Source organism: Lissotriton helveticus, assembly GCF_964261635.1.
Source record: "Lissotriton helveticus chromosome 1_1 unlocalized genomic scaffold, aLisHel1.1 SUPER_1_unloc_40, whole genome shotgun sequence".
Taxonomy (NCBI): domain Eukaryota; kingdom Metazoa; phylum Chordata; class Amphibia; order Caudata; family Salamandridae; genus Lissotriton; species Lissotriton helveticus.
The window spans coordinates 574278-591643 of record NW_027611682.1 but is presented as its reverse complement, the minus strand read 5'-3'; the positions used below and the strand labels follow the sequence as shown (position 1 = coordinate 591643).

General features: G+C 51.4%; 1 protein-coding gene across 1 annotated transcript in view; it reads right to left on the bottom strand.

Annotated features, from left to right (window-relative positions):
• The window catches only part of LOC144806041 (uncharacterized), a 761680-nt gene that overhangs the window by 700440 nt on the left and 43874 nt on the right, over positions 1-17366 (bottom strand). The gene's annotated exons all lie outside the window — the stretch shown is intronic.

Here is a 17366-nt window from a genome sequence, read left to right as displayed (position 1 = left end):
CACTCTGTTCTCAAATTTGCTTGAGGCTGTCAAAATTACAAAGAGCTGCAATATATACGCTACACTTTCCTGACTACCTTGTTTCTAAAAGTTGTGACATTCAAGCGTGATTCTTGGTTCATCTGCAAGCTGAATATTTTTAGAGGTTCAATTGCCACACAATACTCGTCCCATATTCCAATTTGTCCACAGGGTGCTTCAACCCAGATAGGTTATCAACTGCCTGTTTTGCAGATAATTTCAGATAGTTTCTGTAAGAAACTGAATTATTTTTTACGGTAGATGAGGAACAATCACAACAGTTGTCATAATTAACTTTCAAAGCCATTCAATTAACCTAGGATCAACCCCCTGGTACCTAAGCACCGAACAGGCAGGCTTAACTTAAGGTAATATGTAAAATATTTATGCCGAAACCAAAAAAGTCAAAGTCAAAATGCAAGACAATAAAAAACCCAAACCAAAATAGAAAAATAAAGTAAAATATATTACACAAAATGACACTAAAATTACAAAATCCAATAAGGGGAATGAGATGTGAACTGTAACGCTGTAAGAATCACAAGGTGCCAATGGATGAGGGACCCGGGCATGGATTAGTCTCTCTGGAGCTGACTGCCAAGTCAGAGGAAACCGGAGGCCACGGCTTGCAAGCACATAGTTCAGGAATTAGCCGCAGTGGTCCAAGAAGACATCTAGTGCTCCAGGCTCAGATAGGCCTGCTGGCCTACAGGGGGATTCACGGCAGGTTTGTGCGCAAAGTGCTTAGAGTATTGAAAAAAAAGCAGCAGACGCCCAGCAGGGCAATAGCAGACGGTCAAAGGCAGCAAGGCCCAGACGAGACTGAAAGGGAGTGACACCTCTGGCCCTCACTATCATGCAACAGCGTAGTGGAGCTCAGCGGGAGGACAACCCGGTGACAGCCACCCACTGGGGCAGGGACCCCCACGACAATGCAGGCTGGTCTGGTGATGTCGTAATGTAATCAGCGAGAAGCAATAAGGATCAGAATCTAAAAGAGATGCTGACCAAGCTCCCGATGACCGGCAGTGGAGAAGGGAGGCTCTCCCCTAGACACAAATCAGCCAAGATGCGGACACCTCTGAAGCCCCAATTACCCACTCTTTTTAGAGTTGCTATTCGGTGCATTACGAGGCGACTTGCAGACGCTGAAAAGGGAAATAGCGAGGGAGATGAAGAAGATAACCGATTGAGGCCACACGTCCCCCAACGGCATCAACGTCCCCCTTATGACAGGGCAGACGTTGGGAACTCAGGGGGTAGAGGGATCAGAGGGCCCCAGATACAGGCCAAAGCTGGTGCACTCACTATGGCACACTATTTCCCAGCCCACACTGAAAATTCTCACTCTCAATGCTAGAGGTCTCAACAATCCCAATAAAAAGAGGTCCATCCTTTCCTACCTGGATAACATGGAGGCAGATGTGTGCCTCCTCCAGGAGACACAGCTCCTCTCCAAAGATTGGCATAGAATGAGGTATTGACTCTTTCCCCAGCAGTTCTTTTCATCTACCCTGGATAAGAAGGCGGGTGGCTATTTTAGTAGCCAAACGTTTTAAGGGGACAATGGGAGAAAAGGTGGCCGAAATCAAAGAGGTTGATGGAGCAGGGCCATCGATAGTGTAGATGTTGGTATGTGTATTTTAGATGCGAAATTGTGTCGCAAACCGCAAGTTACTGCTCCCGCAATCACCCTTCACCCGATATACGATCAATCCAGGGGCTGCCTCAATTGCCTATAGATGGAAACGGGTCCTCCCCTCACCCCCTATACCAATAACCATTTCAAATACCAACCCCACCAGGGATGGTGCTAATAGGTGAAACAGGCCCAGGGGCTCGAATCAGAACAGGTTCTCTAGTACCTCGTGCATTAATGTTCCTGCCGCCCCAAGTATGAATGGCTAATCAGGATGTCCTGAGTCTGCCGCCCGCTGCTTGCCTTTATGTGTTGGTACTGGCAGGAGTAAATTGTGAATGTCTAGTCCTAAAAATAAGTATCAATTGAAAATGGACTATAAAGTGTTTAGCTGCTGTCTTAAAAGAGAGGCCTATATCTAATGCACTGTTGTTTAAAAATAATGACCATGCCTAAAGGTGGTTTTTTGATTGTAATTGTATATATTGCATAAAAATAGTGTACATAACTGAATCTATGACACATTTTTTATACCTTTTCCAGTGTTTTCCCTTTTTAGGGCTCGGCCTACGTCACCACGAAGTGGGGCGGAGCTCCGAGCTCCTATTGTTGAAGAAAAAAAAAAAAAAGGTTTCTTTAGGGCTCGGGAAAGAAACATTACTTAGTGCACGGGCTTTTTTTTATGGCATCTGCATAGTGGTTCGTCTTCGCTGTGCTGTGCTGTCTTTTTAGTAGCCTTGACGCGATAGGCTATATGCAATTTACGTCCGCCATGTTTGGCATTTTCTCTGCGGTTTCGCACACGGCCGTCCATAAATATCAATTAGGAGCTGTCAGGGAGGTGCTGTAATGGAATCCAGATGCTGTGTGCGCGTTCACCATTCTGCAGTGCGTTTTGGTGGGCGCGCGCCATGCATTATTTTGTTGCTCCTTTCATCTCAGGTTTACTCGGCTAATTTCAATGTTTGAATAGCTGAAATGCTTTTACCGAAATTTAAAATGTTTGTTTGGAATAAAAGGTTTACAGTTTTCAGCTAGCTTGCACCTCCTTGTTTGAACACGGAATGTAAAGCGAGTTTGTTTTAGAGCACTGATAGCCCTGTGAGGTGATACTTCAGGGTCGACGTGGTGGGTGCTTCGGGCTGGCTGGCCAGTTTGTTTATTTAAGCGGCTGACATGGTAAGTGGAATAACGAGGGAAGAACACGGTACCAGCTGTATATTTGACTGTCACTCTTAGCTGCGATCAAAATAAGTGGGAAAGTGCAATTTCGGATGATATTGAGCATTCACTCATTTCAACAATTATGCATTTAAAAAGATTTTGTAGTGGTATTTTATTCTGTATAATATAATCTGAGCCTCTCTGGGTCACCCGATTTCCTACATGATATTTCTTCACGCCTAAAGCTGCCGTGCATGAAGGACTCTGTCGACACAGTTCAGCTACTTATTTAAAAAAAAGAAAGGTTTGTTATTTGCTCAACGATGTGTCAGTTAATATGCGTCTGACTATGCAGGAGTTCCCAGGAGCACCTGACGGGTGGCGAGTTCAGTAAGAGGTAAAGAGTGCGCTTTTCATGCCCTACTTCGGGTTCACAGTGTGAGTTTGGGCGGCTGCGACACCAGCTAAATATAAATGTGGCGCAGTCCTACTGGGCACCATGCTGTATGTCAGTCTATGAGGGAAGGCGCCGTTCGCCTCTGTGCTGTGGTGAAGGATAGGGTAGTGCAGAGTGCAGAGTGGTAGTGCAGAGTGCATAGTGGTAGTGCAGAGTGAGAGTGCGAGTGGTAGTGCAGAGTGCAGAGTGGTAGTGCAGAGTGCAGAGTGGTAGTGCAGAGTGAGAGTGCGAGTGGTAGTGCAGAGTGCAGAGTGGTAGTGCAGAGTGCCGAGTGCGAGTGGTAGTGCAGAGTACAGAGTGGTAGTGCAGAGTGCAGAGTGAGAGTGCAGAGTGCAGTTTGGTAGTGCAGAGTGGTAGTGCAGAGTGGTAGTGCAGAGTGGTAGTGCAGAGTGCAGAGTGGTAGTGCAGAGTGCAGAGTGGTAGTGCAGAGTGGTAGTGCAGAGTGCAGAGTGGTAGTGCAGAGTGCAGAGTGAGAGTGCAGATTGAGAGTGTGAGTGGTAGTGCAGAGTACAGATTGGTAGTGCAGAGTGCAGAGTGGTAGTGCAGAGTGGTAGTGCAGAGTGGTAGTGCAGAGTGCAGAGTGGTAGTGCAGAGTGCAGAGTGGTAATGCAGAGTGGTGGTGCAGAGTGCAGAGTGGTAGTGCAGAGTGCAGAGTGGTAGTGCAGAGTGGTAGTGCAGAGTGGTAGTGCAGAGTGGAGTGCAGAGTGCAGAGTGGTAGTGCAGAGTGCAGAGTGGTAGTGCAGAGTGCAGAGTGGTAGTGCAGAGTGCAGAGTGGTAGTGCAGAGTGGTAGTGCAGAGTGCAGAGTGGCAGTGCAGAGTGCAGAGTGGTAGTGCAGAGTGGTAGTGCAGAGTGGTAGTGCAGAGTGCAGAGTGAGAATGCAGATTGAGAGTGCGAGTGGTAGTGCAGAGTGCAGATTGGTAGTGCAGAGTGCAGAGTGGTAGTGCAGAGTGCAGAGTGGTAGTGCAGAGTGCAGAGTGGTAGTGCAGAGTGCAGAGTGGTAGTGCAGAGTGCAGAGTGGTAGTGCAGAGTGGTAGTGCAGAGTGGTATTGCAGAGTGGTAGTGCAGAGAGGTAGTGCAGAGTGGTAGTGCAGAGTGCAGAGTGGTAATGCAGAGTGCAGAGTGGTAGTGCAGAGTGCAGAGTGGTACTGCAGAGTGGTAGTGCAGAGTGGTAGTGCAGAGTGCAGAGTGGTAGTGCAGAGTGCAGAGTGGTAGTGCAGAGTGGTAGTGCAGAGTGCAGAGTGGTAGTGCAGAGTGGTAGTGCAGAGTGCAGAGTGGTAGTGCAGAGTGCAGAGTGGTAGTGCAGAGTGCAGAGTGCAGAGTGCAGTTTGAGAGTGCAGAGTGGTAGTGCAGAGTGGTAGTGCAGAGTGGTAGTGCAGAGTGGTAGTGCAGAGTGCAGATTGAGAGTGCAGAGTGCAGATTGGTAGTGCAGAGTGCGAGTGGTAGTGCAGAGTGCAGATTGAGAGTGCAGAGTGGTAGTGCAGAGTGCAGAGTGGTAGTGCAGAGCGCAGAGTGGTAGTGCAGAGCGCAGACTGGTAGTGCAGAGTGCAGAGCGCAGAGTGGTAGTGCAGAGTGCAGAGTGGTAGTGCAGAGTGCAGAGTGCAGTTTGAGAGTGCAGATTGGTAGTGCAGAGTGCGAGTGGTAGTGCAGAGTGCAGATTGAGAGTGCAGAGTGGTAGTGCAGAGTGCAGAGTGGTAGTGCAGAGCGCAGAGTGGTAGTGCAGAGCGCAGACTGGTAGTGCAGAGTGCAGAGTGGTAGTGCAGAGCGCAGAGTGGTAGTGCAGAGCGCAGAGTTGTAGTGCAGAGCGCAGAGTGGTAGTGCAGAGTGCAGAGTGGTAGTGCAGAGCGCAGAGTGGTAGTGCAGAGCGCAGAGTGGTAGTGCAGAGCGCAGAGTGGTAGTGCAGAGCGCAGAGTGGTAGTGCAGAGCGCAGATTGAGAGTGCGAGTGGTAGTGCAGAGTGCAGATTGAGAGTGCACAGTGCAGATTGGTAGTGCAGAGTGCAGATTGGTAGTGCAGAGTGCAGATTGAGAGTGCAGAGTGCAGATTGGTAGTGCAGAGTGCAGATTGGTAGTGCAGAGTGCAGATTGGTAGTGCAGAGTGCAGATTGGTAGTGCAGAGTGCAGAGTGGTAGTGCAGAGTGGTAGTGCAGAGTGCAGAGTGGTAGTGCAGAGTGCAGAGTGGTAGTGCAGAGTGCAGAGTGGTAGTGCAGAGTGGTAGTGCAGAGTGCAGATTGGTAGTGCAGAGTGCAGATTGGTAGTGCAGAGTGCAGATTGGTAGAAGTATTTCGGGCAGCAGTACCACTACCACCAATGCTACTGCTACCAGTACCACCACCACCAGTACTCCCGCTACCAGTACCACCACCACGAGTACCACCACTACCAGTACTACCACCAGCAGTACTACCACCAACAGTACTACCACTACCAGTATCACCACCTCCAGTACTACCACTACTACCACTACCAGTACCACCACCACCAGTACTACCAGTACCACCACTACCAGTACTACCAGTACCACCACCACCAGTACTACCAGTACTACCACCATCAGTATTACCAGTACTACCACCACCAGTACTACCACTACTACAGCCACCAGTACTACCACTACCACCACCAACAGTACTACCACCACCACCAGTACTACCAGTAGCAGTACTACCACAACCAGTACCACTACCGCCACCAACAGTACTACCACCACCACCAGTACTACCAGTAGCAGTACTACCACAACCAGTACCACTACCACCACCAGTACTACCACCACCAGTACCACCACCACTAGTACTACCACTACCAGTATTACGGGCAGCAGTACCACCACCACCAATGCTACTGCTACCAGTACCACCACCACTACTCCCGCTACCAGTACCACCACCACCAGTACCACCACTACCAGTACTACCACCACCAGTACTACCACCAAAAGTACTACCATTACCAGTACCACCACCTCCAGTACTACCACTACTACCACTACCAGTACCACCACCAGTACTACCAGTACCACCACCACCAGTACTACCACTACCAGTACCACCACCACCAGTACTACCACTACCAGTACCACCACCATCACCAGTACTACCACTATCAGTACTACCAGTACTACCACCACCAGTACTACCACTACTACAGCCACCAGTACTACCACTACTAAAGCCACCAGTACTACCACTACCACCACCAACAGTACTTACACCCCCGCCAGTACTACCAGTACCACCACCACCAGTACTACCACTACTACCACCACCACATTAACACACTCCATAACACTTAGCAAAAATACATTACCATTTACAATGCCATTAGCTCAAACTCAAATAAATCCGAGCCCGATTGCATTTCTAATGTTTGTTTTGTTTTGTTGCAAATGACGGTCTCCTGATGAAGGCAGTAGCCGAAACACACGTAGTGTTCCAACTCACCGCATTGCCAACTTCAATAGCCCTTTAACCAACTTGTCATTTGATATTGATTTAAGTTTTTTTCTGTATGATTTTTCAATATTTGATGTTGATCACATTGAGTTTAAAATGATATCAAATATATTTAAATGAAGGCAAATTAAGAAAAAACAAATAAACAGAATATATTTTTATAAAAATTAGTTAGCTATTGTCTGCTTTTTCATGTTGTTGTGTACATTGTGTTGATACAGAAGTCCACCTTGTTATGTTATGTAAAAATTCTTATACCGCGCACGTTCACCGAAACGGTTTCTTGGCGCTCATAACAAACACAGCGGGCAAGGGCCAATGATTACTCGAAGGCAGCTTTGAAAAGGAAAGTCTTTAATGTCTTGCGGAAACATTCATAGGAGGGGCAGTGACGGAAGGAGGGGGGGAGGGAGTTCCAAAAGGAGGGGCCTAGGAAGGAAAAACGTAGACCGCCGTGTTTTTTACGGTGGAATTTGGGGATGCACAGAAGATTATCGGAAGAAGAGCGTAAGCTAAGTGTTGGTAGATACCGCTTTAAATTGGAGGAGATAAAAGCAGGTGCCAAATTGTAGAGGGCTTTAAAGATAGTGCATCCGAGTTTAAAGGTGCACCGTTTGGCCACTGGAAGCCAGTGAAGGCTCCTCAGCAGTGGAGAGACGTGTTGGTGCTTGGGCTGGCGGAACACCAGGCGGGCAGCCTGGTTTTGTATCAGTTGGAGCCTCTGAAGCTGGTAAGCGGGAATCCCCACATATAAGATGTTTGCAAAGTCAACCCTGGAGATGACTAAAGCCAAGATGGCTAAAATGAGTGACTCTCTGGTGAGAAATCGACAGATCTTGCGTATCCTGCGCATATGGAAGAAGCAGGATGATGTAACTGCCGAGATCTGCGATTTCATAGACAGATCACCAGAGATGACTACTCCGAGGCTTTTCACAGAGCTGACAGGGCGGGGGGGGCGCCAAGAGAGAGGGGCCAGTAGTTGTCATTCCACGGATTGGCCGGTCCACCCACCAGGACAAGTGCCGTCTTAGTGGGATTTAACTTGAGCTGGCTGTGGGCCATCCAATCGGAGATGTAAAGCATGGTGGTTTGAAAGTTGGTGAGAGAAGAGGGAGAAGAATCAAGAGGGAAAATCAGCTGCAGATCATCTGCATAATTATAAATTGTTGCAGAGGAGTGCCGAAGAGAAACCATAAGGGGTTGCATATATAAATTAAAAAGAAGAGGGGATAGGGCCGAGCCCTGAGGGACTCCGCAGGAGAAGGAAAAAAGAGGAGCAGAGAAGGTGGAGAGGTGAACTGCTTGAGAGCGCCCATCGAGGAAAGAACGGACCCAATCAAGGGCAACACCCTGGATGCCGGCGTTAGTGACACGATCGATCAATATAGAGTGATCGACCGTGTCAAAAGCCGCCGACAGATCTAACAGGACGAGGGCTTGGGAGATGTTATTATCCGCCCCCGTTCTTAGAGTATCCATGACGGCCGCAATGACCGCCTCAGTAGAATGAAGAGGGCGAAAGCCAGCCTGTTGAGGGTCCAAAAAAGATGAGCTCTCAACGAAGGTGCTCAAACACCGAGTCACATGGGTCTCTAAGATCTTTCCCAGGTATGGGAGTAGAGAAATAGGCCTGTAGTTACTCAGAACCACGGGGTCTGCATTGGCTTTCTTTAAGATTGGCAACACCACTGCCTGTTTGAAGGAGTCTGGAACTACTCCTGTGGCTAACGAGGTGTTAAGAAGAGCCAGGGCGGGGTCAGGGCAGGTCAAGAAAATTTCTTTGAGGATATGGGGGGGGCAGCAATCGTTGGGAGACCCGGAACTGACTTTGTGCAGGAGTCTCTGGAACTCAGTGATGGAGATAGGGGGGAAAGTGTCCAGTTGCTGGGAGTTTTTAAGGGGTAATGAGAATGAGTGGGACGAAGTGGGTGAAGAAATATTATTTTTAATGGTGGAAATTTTATCCTGAAAGTAGGTGTTAAGCTCATCACACAGAGCCTGAGTGGGCACCTTATAGGAAATGGTGTATAAGACATAATCTGTTTGCTACAGTTCCCTTTTCTCAAATGAATACTGGCAGGAGTACCTACTTTAAAGAGGGATCAACATGAGTCATGGGGCCAGCTACGCATTAAATGTGCAGACTGGCTATCAAGGCATAGAAGCTTCCATGTATCCGCAATAAAGGATATTATTATGGCACGCATGGTTTGGTGAGTCAGTGCATCGACAAAAAATATCGAAGGGGACAGTATTCTAATTAACTTTCGCAGACCTTCTTTGGTGAGACACCTACTAAGGGGTTGCGAATTCATAACACATAATAGCACTAACATATGCGCACTACCACTTGGTTATTTCTACAAACCAAGTCATGCTCCTTTCACCAACAATCCCTCTTGAATTACTACCCCCAATAGGTTCCAGGCCTTGTCTGGATTTGAGACCCAAGACTGACTATCAACTTTTGGGGAAAATACTGATCCTGCTATTAGGTTACCTCATGCCCTGCCAGTAACTGAGTGTACTATTCCCACAACCCACGTATCCCTCCTATGGAAACGAAGGCCTCAGCAAGTTCAGACCTCCGTATCTTAAGCTGTAATGTTGCAAGGTTGTACTCTAAACTTCACCAGCCAGATTGGGTACAACTTATTAAAGATATCCTTTTATTTCAGGAAACATGGGCCACACAAGAATTGCATATTGAGGGGTTTGAATGCCATAATATCCTAGCAACAACACCCAAGCGGGGGGGGGGGTGGAGGCTTTATCAATCTGGGTCAATATTAAGTCAGGGGGATGCATAAAAACTGTACATACAGATAACAATAATTTTCTAGGCATATTATTTATTAGGGGAATTTCCTTTTGGATAATTTATTTTTATAACAATGATTTTCATTTTGTTCCAAATATGCATTTTATAAATGTGATTAATTTTATTGCATCTATTGGAAAATCCAAAGACTCTTTCAAGTCAGTAGGAATCTGTCTGGGGGTGATTTTAATGCTAAGCTATCTTACTCATGGTCAAGCGAATATTCACACAGCAGCAGACAAACATGCAATAGGGGTAGAGAGCTAATGGACCATTTGAACACCCTTAACTTAATTAATGTTATGGAAATTGATGCAACTACAAAAGATAATGCCCCCCCCGAACCGACATTCAGAGGGAGGGGCTGCTCATCTACAATTGATAATGTTTTTTATCTCCCCCGCTTTTGAAGCAAGCTTGCTTAAAGCCGGAATTATGGCCACAATCTTTGGGGACCATAACCCAATACAAGTAACGTTACGGATGTCTCCAGTTCCAACGCCTCAGACAGAATATGATGCTGGAGATCTATCACCATCCACAGATAACCGCAGGCTGGTATGGCGAGGCATTAATAACGCAGACCTATTCAGTTCTATGGTTAGGGGAAACATGAATCTTATTAACATCTGCTTAAAGGCCCTGTTCCACACCCAGTGGCTATCAGCGCCTTTACCGAACTCAGTGGAGCCATTAAATCCTTGCTGTCTAAACCCATTTGTACAGTACTGCGCGAACCTAGATGGTTCAATCAGGAGTGCTCAATTGCCAACAGGAAGCTCCGCAAGGCCCTATCTCAAAACCCTAGGTGTAATGATTTGGTCAAGTCCTTAAGGTTGACATATAAGCAGGCTATTGCTACTAGGAAGGAACAGTTATTAGGTGAGCACTGGGATGCACTCATTAATGCTGCCAGCTTAAATAATTCCCAAAGTTGGTAAGGACGTGAAACAGGCTGTTAATGGAGGACTGTGGGGACGACACATATATCAGGATGTCGTCGGCATACAGAGAGATCTTGTCCACAGTCTCGTCGCTCCAGCGTAGGCCTCTGATGGAGACATCTGCGCGGACCCAGTGAGCCAAAGGCTCCAGGGTGAGGGCGAACAACAGGGGGGAGAGGGGGCAAACCTACCCGGTGCCTCGGTGAAGAGGAAACTTCCGGGATACAAAATTATTAACCCGGACCTGATCCAAGAGGTCCGTATACAAAAGACGCACCCATCCGATGAAGTGTGGTCCAAAGCCGAAGCAGTGGAGGACCTCGAACAGGTATGGCCATTCGATCGAGTCGAACTCCATCGCTGCGTCGAGGGATAATATAGCAGCATCTTGAGACAAAGTGGGTTGACGGCTCAACATGTTTTGCACTCTGCGGAGATTCAGCGCTGTGTTGCGGCCCGGGAGAAAACCAGATTGATCGTCGTGTATCAGGGAAGGGAGCACCAGGAGAAGACGAGTAGCTAGTAGTTTTGCCAGGACCTTGGCCCCAGCACTGATTAAGGAGATCGGCCGATAGGAGCTACAGACAGTGGGAGGCCTGGCAGGTTTTAGAATGACCGCGATCGAGGCCAGTCTTTGGTCGAGAGGGAGAACACCAAGTTCTAGGCTCTACGTAAACATATTCAAGAGATGGGGAATTATGTCAGGGATCATCCCTTTCAGAAATTCCACAGGGACTCCGTCGGGGCCCATAGCCTTGCCGGAGTTCACAGCGAAGAGCGCCGTAGTGAGCTCATCTGCGGAGATGTCGGCATCTAAGGCAAGCCGATCTGATTCCGAGATGGTCGGGAGACGCATCTCCTCCAACAATTGTCTGGATTCAGCGGACGAATAGCCGTTGCCAGCTGTATAGACCTGTTCGAGGTGGTCGGCAAATGCCTCCACAATATCTTGGGGATCCACCACCACAGATCCATCTGGTCTAGTTATGGAAGACACCCATCTAGATCCCTGGTCTCGACGCTCCAACCATGCAAGCATCTTGCCAGCACAATCCCCAAACTCAAAGACCCGATGACGCGTGTGGAGCAGCCGCGCCTGTGCCTTCTCCTGGGCCAGCGCCCTATAGATCAGTTGTTGGGCACGGAGACGAGCGGCAGAGGAATCCGAGGGCGCCGCATTATGGGACGCCTCAAGATTGACGAGGTCTGTTTCTGCCTGTGTGATTTGCTCGGCATGTTTACGCAGATAACTTGTCTTAAGGGCTAGTGCTTCACCCTTCACAACTGCCACGTATGCCTCCCAAAGCATAACCGCCGAGTCGACTGAGCCAACGTTTTCATCAAAATATAGTTCAGTACGCTCCCGCAACGCCTCTCTAATGTCTGGAATCTGCAAGAGCCAGGGATTGATAACAATAGGTCCCCGCACCATCTGGCGATTATAGGTGAGGTCCACCACAAGTGGAGAGTGATCGGAAATACCACGAGGGAGACCTCTCGGGCGGACGAAGTAACCGATGTCTGCGATGGGGCAAAATAGATAGTCGATTCTGGACATACTATTGTGTGCATTAGAGTAGTGCGTGAAATATGGTGTGTCCGGATAGTGAAGGCGCCAAAAGTCTGCTAGCCCCAAGGCATGGGAGAAGTCAGCCAAATCCGAGCTCTGACGGTGCGATCCTCTCCTGGGCCTACGGTCCAGGTCATCACACATTGTGTTGTTAAAATCCCCTCCAATTATGAGTGTACACGGGGATAGGCGTAACAATTGAGTGCCCAGTTCCTTAAGGGATTCTCGTATTAAAGTTGGCGGGAGGTACGCAGAAATGATGTTCAAGGGATGCCCCTCCCAGGTAGCCTCTACTAAGGCAAAGCGGCCCAGGGGGTCAGCCCAGCACCGTGAGTGAGTGAGTGCAAGAGTTTTCCTAACTAAAATCGCGGTACCTCGGGACCCAGAGGTGAACTCCGCGTGGACCAGAAGCTTATAGCCCCCCCTCTGTAACGCCTTACAGGTGTTGCCGACCAAATGTGTTTCTTGCAACAAAACAATGTCGGGGGAGTGGCGCCTAAGGAACTGAAGGACCACACTTCGTTTTATTTTATGACCTAAGCCATTAACGTTCCATGTGAGGATAGTAAGGGAACTAGAAAGTAAATGAGCCATGACTGTAAGAGTGGGAGGTCAAGGTGATGGATCGTCCGGGAAGAAACCACCTGTAGCGGCCATGCCCGGGACCCCTCTGAACATGGGACCAATTAGAGCATGCGTTCCCCTGGAACTGAGTAACAGACCGGGCATCAAGCCATGCAACATGGACTCTTGGACAACCAAAAAAGGAAGACTAAAGACAACTCTGCTGAAGACACAGGGATAGACGAATGAGACTAGATGAGCAAAGGAAACTCTGCTAAGGACAAAAGCGAACAACATACTAGCAACAAAACATTGCCAAACTCCCCCACCCCTTCCCCCCACCCTGCTTCCCTGCCCGCGGATTCAGAACTATCCACACCCCAACTAGGCAGAGTGCCTGTCGCCCTCCCACTCGTAATTGGGGTACTGGGTGAGCCGCCAGTGCCACTTGCCCGGCGCAATGAAACATTATAGATATAGTACACTTGTAAGATCGTAACAGAAAACATATGCAACATTCACATAATATAAAAGTTACTTGTCAGTCAGCTGGTGCGGCCCGATCTCGGCCGAAGGAAACAGGACCCAGAAACAGAAGTCAATACGACAGGAGGAAGTCAGTTGCCTCGGGCAGCAGCTGCAATCGCCAAGGAGCCGTGTATCAGAGACCACAGCTTATATTGAGACGGTCCGCCTCAGCAGGGGGATGTCACTCCACTCCATCCAGAGTACCTGTGAAGAGTTCCTGACTCTCTGGCATATGGTCTTCTCGTGCGGAATCATCTAGCGTAGAGCGGTTCTGCGGAGAGCCTCCGACCCTAAGCCAGCCCTCCAGCCAGTCCCACACCTCCTCCGGCGAGAGAAAGAACCATGTTTTCCCATCCATCTCGACGCGTAGTTTCGCGGGGAAGAGCATGGAGTATTTGATGCCCTTGTCTCGCAACGCCCTTTTGACCTCCAGGAAGCTACGACGTCTTGCCTGCACTTTTACCGTGAAATCCGGGAACATGGAGATGCGAGTGTTTTCTAAAAGAAGAGGCGGGCCGGATCTTGCAGCCTGAAGAATAGCGTCTCGGTCTCTAAAGTTGAAGACCCTCGCGATGATAGGGCGGGGGAGGGCCCCCAGCTTGGGTTTACCGCTCGGGATCCTGTGCCCCCTCTCAATGAAGAAGTAACTCGAGAGCTGCTTCGGTTTAAGGTGCTTCGTAACCAGGGATTCCACAAATAGGTCGGCTGAGGGCTCCTCCAGTCTCTCCGGAACACCTAGGATATGGATGTTGTTCCGTCTCGCCCTCCCTTCATAGTCGTCCAGCTGTTCGCTCATCTGCTTTTGTTGTTTCTGAAGCTGCGTGACTTGCTGCTGAAGCGTTGATATATCATCAATCAGGGCCGCCGTCTGGACCTCCACGTCTTTAACTTTAGTGTCCATTTTACGCAAGTCAGCACGCAGGAGAGTCACCTCAATAACTAACTAAACACTGAGGGTGTCAATTTGGGTCTCAAGAGAGGAGCGGACCCCAGCGATGGCCTCCATTACATCCTGCTGGGTGAGCGTCTTTGCCCCCTGCGAGGGGGACGCAGGCTTCGGATCTCCCGGGGGGGGTGGGGCAGTCTCCCTGTTCTCCCCCCTGGTGCCCCAAGAGTTCTTGGTAATCTGTCTCTGATTTGGGGGTCTTGACCCCTTGCCGGACGCCATCCTACTAACTTGGCGGAAACCCAAAGCAGTCGGGGCGAGGCGGAACCAAGGTAGAGGATGGAGACCAGCACTCACCCACGGCGTCGGATCCAATCAGAAGCCCTCTCCACAGCACCGCTGGAGCCACTCGCCGCGGCACCAGCAAGACACACCACGCGGGTGTTCACAGGCACAGGCCGCCTCTGCGTCTAAGGGTTCCCAACGCAGAGTGCGAGGCAACTCAGGAAGATCCACGGGGCACACGGGGCGGCCCCAAAAGAGTTCAAGCCCACCTGCGTGGAAGAGCAACAGGTCTCTGTGGAGCCGCAGTGTAACAGTGGGGTCAGGATGGGAGGGCCGCCACCCAGGCGCAGAATGGAGGCGCCGACTGCCAGGGCACTGAGGGACGCAACGCCAGGAGGGCCACCCCCGCAGCCGAGCAGGGTCAAAGAACAGAAAAATTGCGGCGTGTACAGTAGGTAAGTATCCAATTCTCCCCACGCCGGATCAAATGCAGTCCTGGTCTCCAGTGGACATCACAACTCCGGAGACATCTCCTCAGAGGAGGCCCAACGCAGGGTCGGTGAGGACAAGAATGCGCCAGGGCCCCCGGGGCACTCCCCTCGCAACTCCAATTCAAGTCCAACCCACAGACTGCAAGCGGGGGAGGCCTCAGGACTCCACGGGGCAAAAGGAGGGCTCACCTGAGCTCCAAAGACGATGGGCCCCAAAGCTGCGGCGTCACTTGGGTGGCGCCCCGACACTCATGCAATCTCCACGGCACCTCCCCCAATTAGGCCCAGTACAGCTGAAAAGGCACTCACTAGGGGTCGATCTCGTCCGGACCGGGCGGAGAGGAGGTCTGGAGAGCTAGGTGCGAACCGGAGCTTCACTTATGGCGGGCCTCAAAGCCGGGGCGTCGCGTAATTGTCGCCCTGGCACGAAAGCGATATCCACTGCACTTCCTCCTCAGGTCAGGGATATCTTTTACAGTCTCTCAGGGGGCCCGCCTCAGCACGGCAGGGCAGAGAGCCGGCCCGGTGGGCGGGGGGGAGGCGAGACAGGTTCAGGCTCCAGTCCAGGTCTCTCCACAACCAGCCGAGATCGCTCAGGAGGCCGGTCAGGACTCCGACGTAGCCGCCATCTTGTGGACCCCGGGGGACCTCTCGAAATCGGGCTCCACCTGCCTCCGAGGAGCCTCGACAGGGCCAACACCTTGCACAATCAAGCACAGTCTGGTTCCGGACGGGGTACTCCCCTATGGCAGAGGGGTCCCCAGTCTGCAAACGGATCTATGAGGCGGATCGTCGGGCAAGGGTCAGGAGTCGCGCTAGCAAGTGACCATTCCCGCCGGCTGTCGGCCCCTTCTTTCATTCTTGATACACACAGCCAACGTGCTTCACACCTGTAGGAAAGGAGGGGCCCTGCGGGGACCTCTTTCTTCCTAGAACGCTACAGAGCGTTAGAGTCGGGCCTCCCCTCGGGCAGGGAGGTTTGCGCACTTGTGGTCAGGCACACGGAAACACCAACACACTACAAATTGACACTACACCAGGAGGTTGAAATCAAACTTCTTTATATAAGGTCCTTGCTTTGGGGTCCGGACAGGTACACAATGGGGTCAAGACTTAGTCTCTTTTCGGTGGCTTGGGGGAGGTAAGGTAGGTCTGGATCCTCCTGGGTACTCACAGTCTTGCTGAATGCAGTCCGGCTCTCAATCTCCTGAGCCTCAGGTTGGGGACTTGGGGGTGACCACTGCCGGTCGGGTTCAGGCACTGTTCACACCCCGGGGTCGGGGGGGGGGCTCGCGGGTCACGAGCCGGAGTAGAAATGCTGCTGGGCTGTAGTCCCGTTCTGATGTCACTCCCAGACCGGGAAGGAGGCCGGGTGTCTGTTCTCTCTGGCTCACAGCTGGGGCCCGACCTCGGGGCGCCCCACGTGCAGAGCGTACCCTGCAACTGCCGGAGTACAGAGCCCCTCAGGTCTTGCAGGGCGTCCTTCACGGCGTGCTCGGGCGTGGGCTGGCCAGACTGCTGCGGGCCCCACGCGCAAAGCGTACCCTACGGCTGCCGGAGTGCAAAGCGTACTCCCACGGCAACCGGAGTACAGGGTGAGGCGCGGGCAATACGTGGGCAATGCAGCCTTGCTGGTGAGGCGTACCTTGGATGCCAGGAGGATGGCTGAACCGTCCGTTGCGGGTCTCACGCGCCAGGCGTACCCTACGGCTACCGGAGTACGGAGCGTACTCCCACGGCAACCGGAGTACAGGGTGAGTCACCAGCAGCACAGCTCTTCTGGATAGGCGTACCCTGGAGCGCGATGGGTCCTCTGCATTTCCAGGTACGCTACGGCTACTCCTCCGCCGGGGATGCACTGATCAGCGGCCCCGTCCGGCTCGTGCCGCGACCCTGCCTGCAGGGCTCGAGTCCGGGACCAATCTGTCTCTTCACAGGGGGACTGGAGCCGCGACTTTGTCTGCAGGGCTCGGGAAGGTCTCCGTGGGCACTCGACCCCCTTCTCCTCTCTAGTCCAGGATCCAACTGCCGCCCCCTCAATCTCCCGCCTAAGTTATTTTCAAAACTACCCCCCTCAGTCACGCCTTCTTTTGAGGGGAGGCTCCGGCCATCTGCTGTACAGGTCCGGCCTGGCCAGGTGGCAAGCGTGACCACCCCGCCCCCTTCCTCTTGGTAACACGATCGCCCCATCCCAGTTGGCCCAGGGGGGATGGGGGGCTTGGAGGGCAGAGCGTGGGTTGGCCTGGCATCTTATCTGCGGCCCTGTGCCTAAGCTGCATACTCCTGGGGAGAAGGGTGGGGGCTGTGCGAGAGTGGCTGTCTGGGTGCAGGAAATAGGGGGGAGGAAGTAGGGGACAGCGAGCAGGGTTGCTTTAGTGGGGGGGCCTCGCCCCTGGTGGGGGTCTCGCTCCGGGGACTGTGGGGGCCCTGTGGGTATGGGGGTGTATGCCAAGGCGGCCAGGTCTAACACTGTGGGTATGGGGGTGTATGCCAAGGCGGCCAGGTCTAACACACGTCCCCCCCCAGCTGAAAGGTAGGGAGA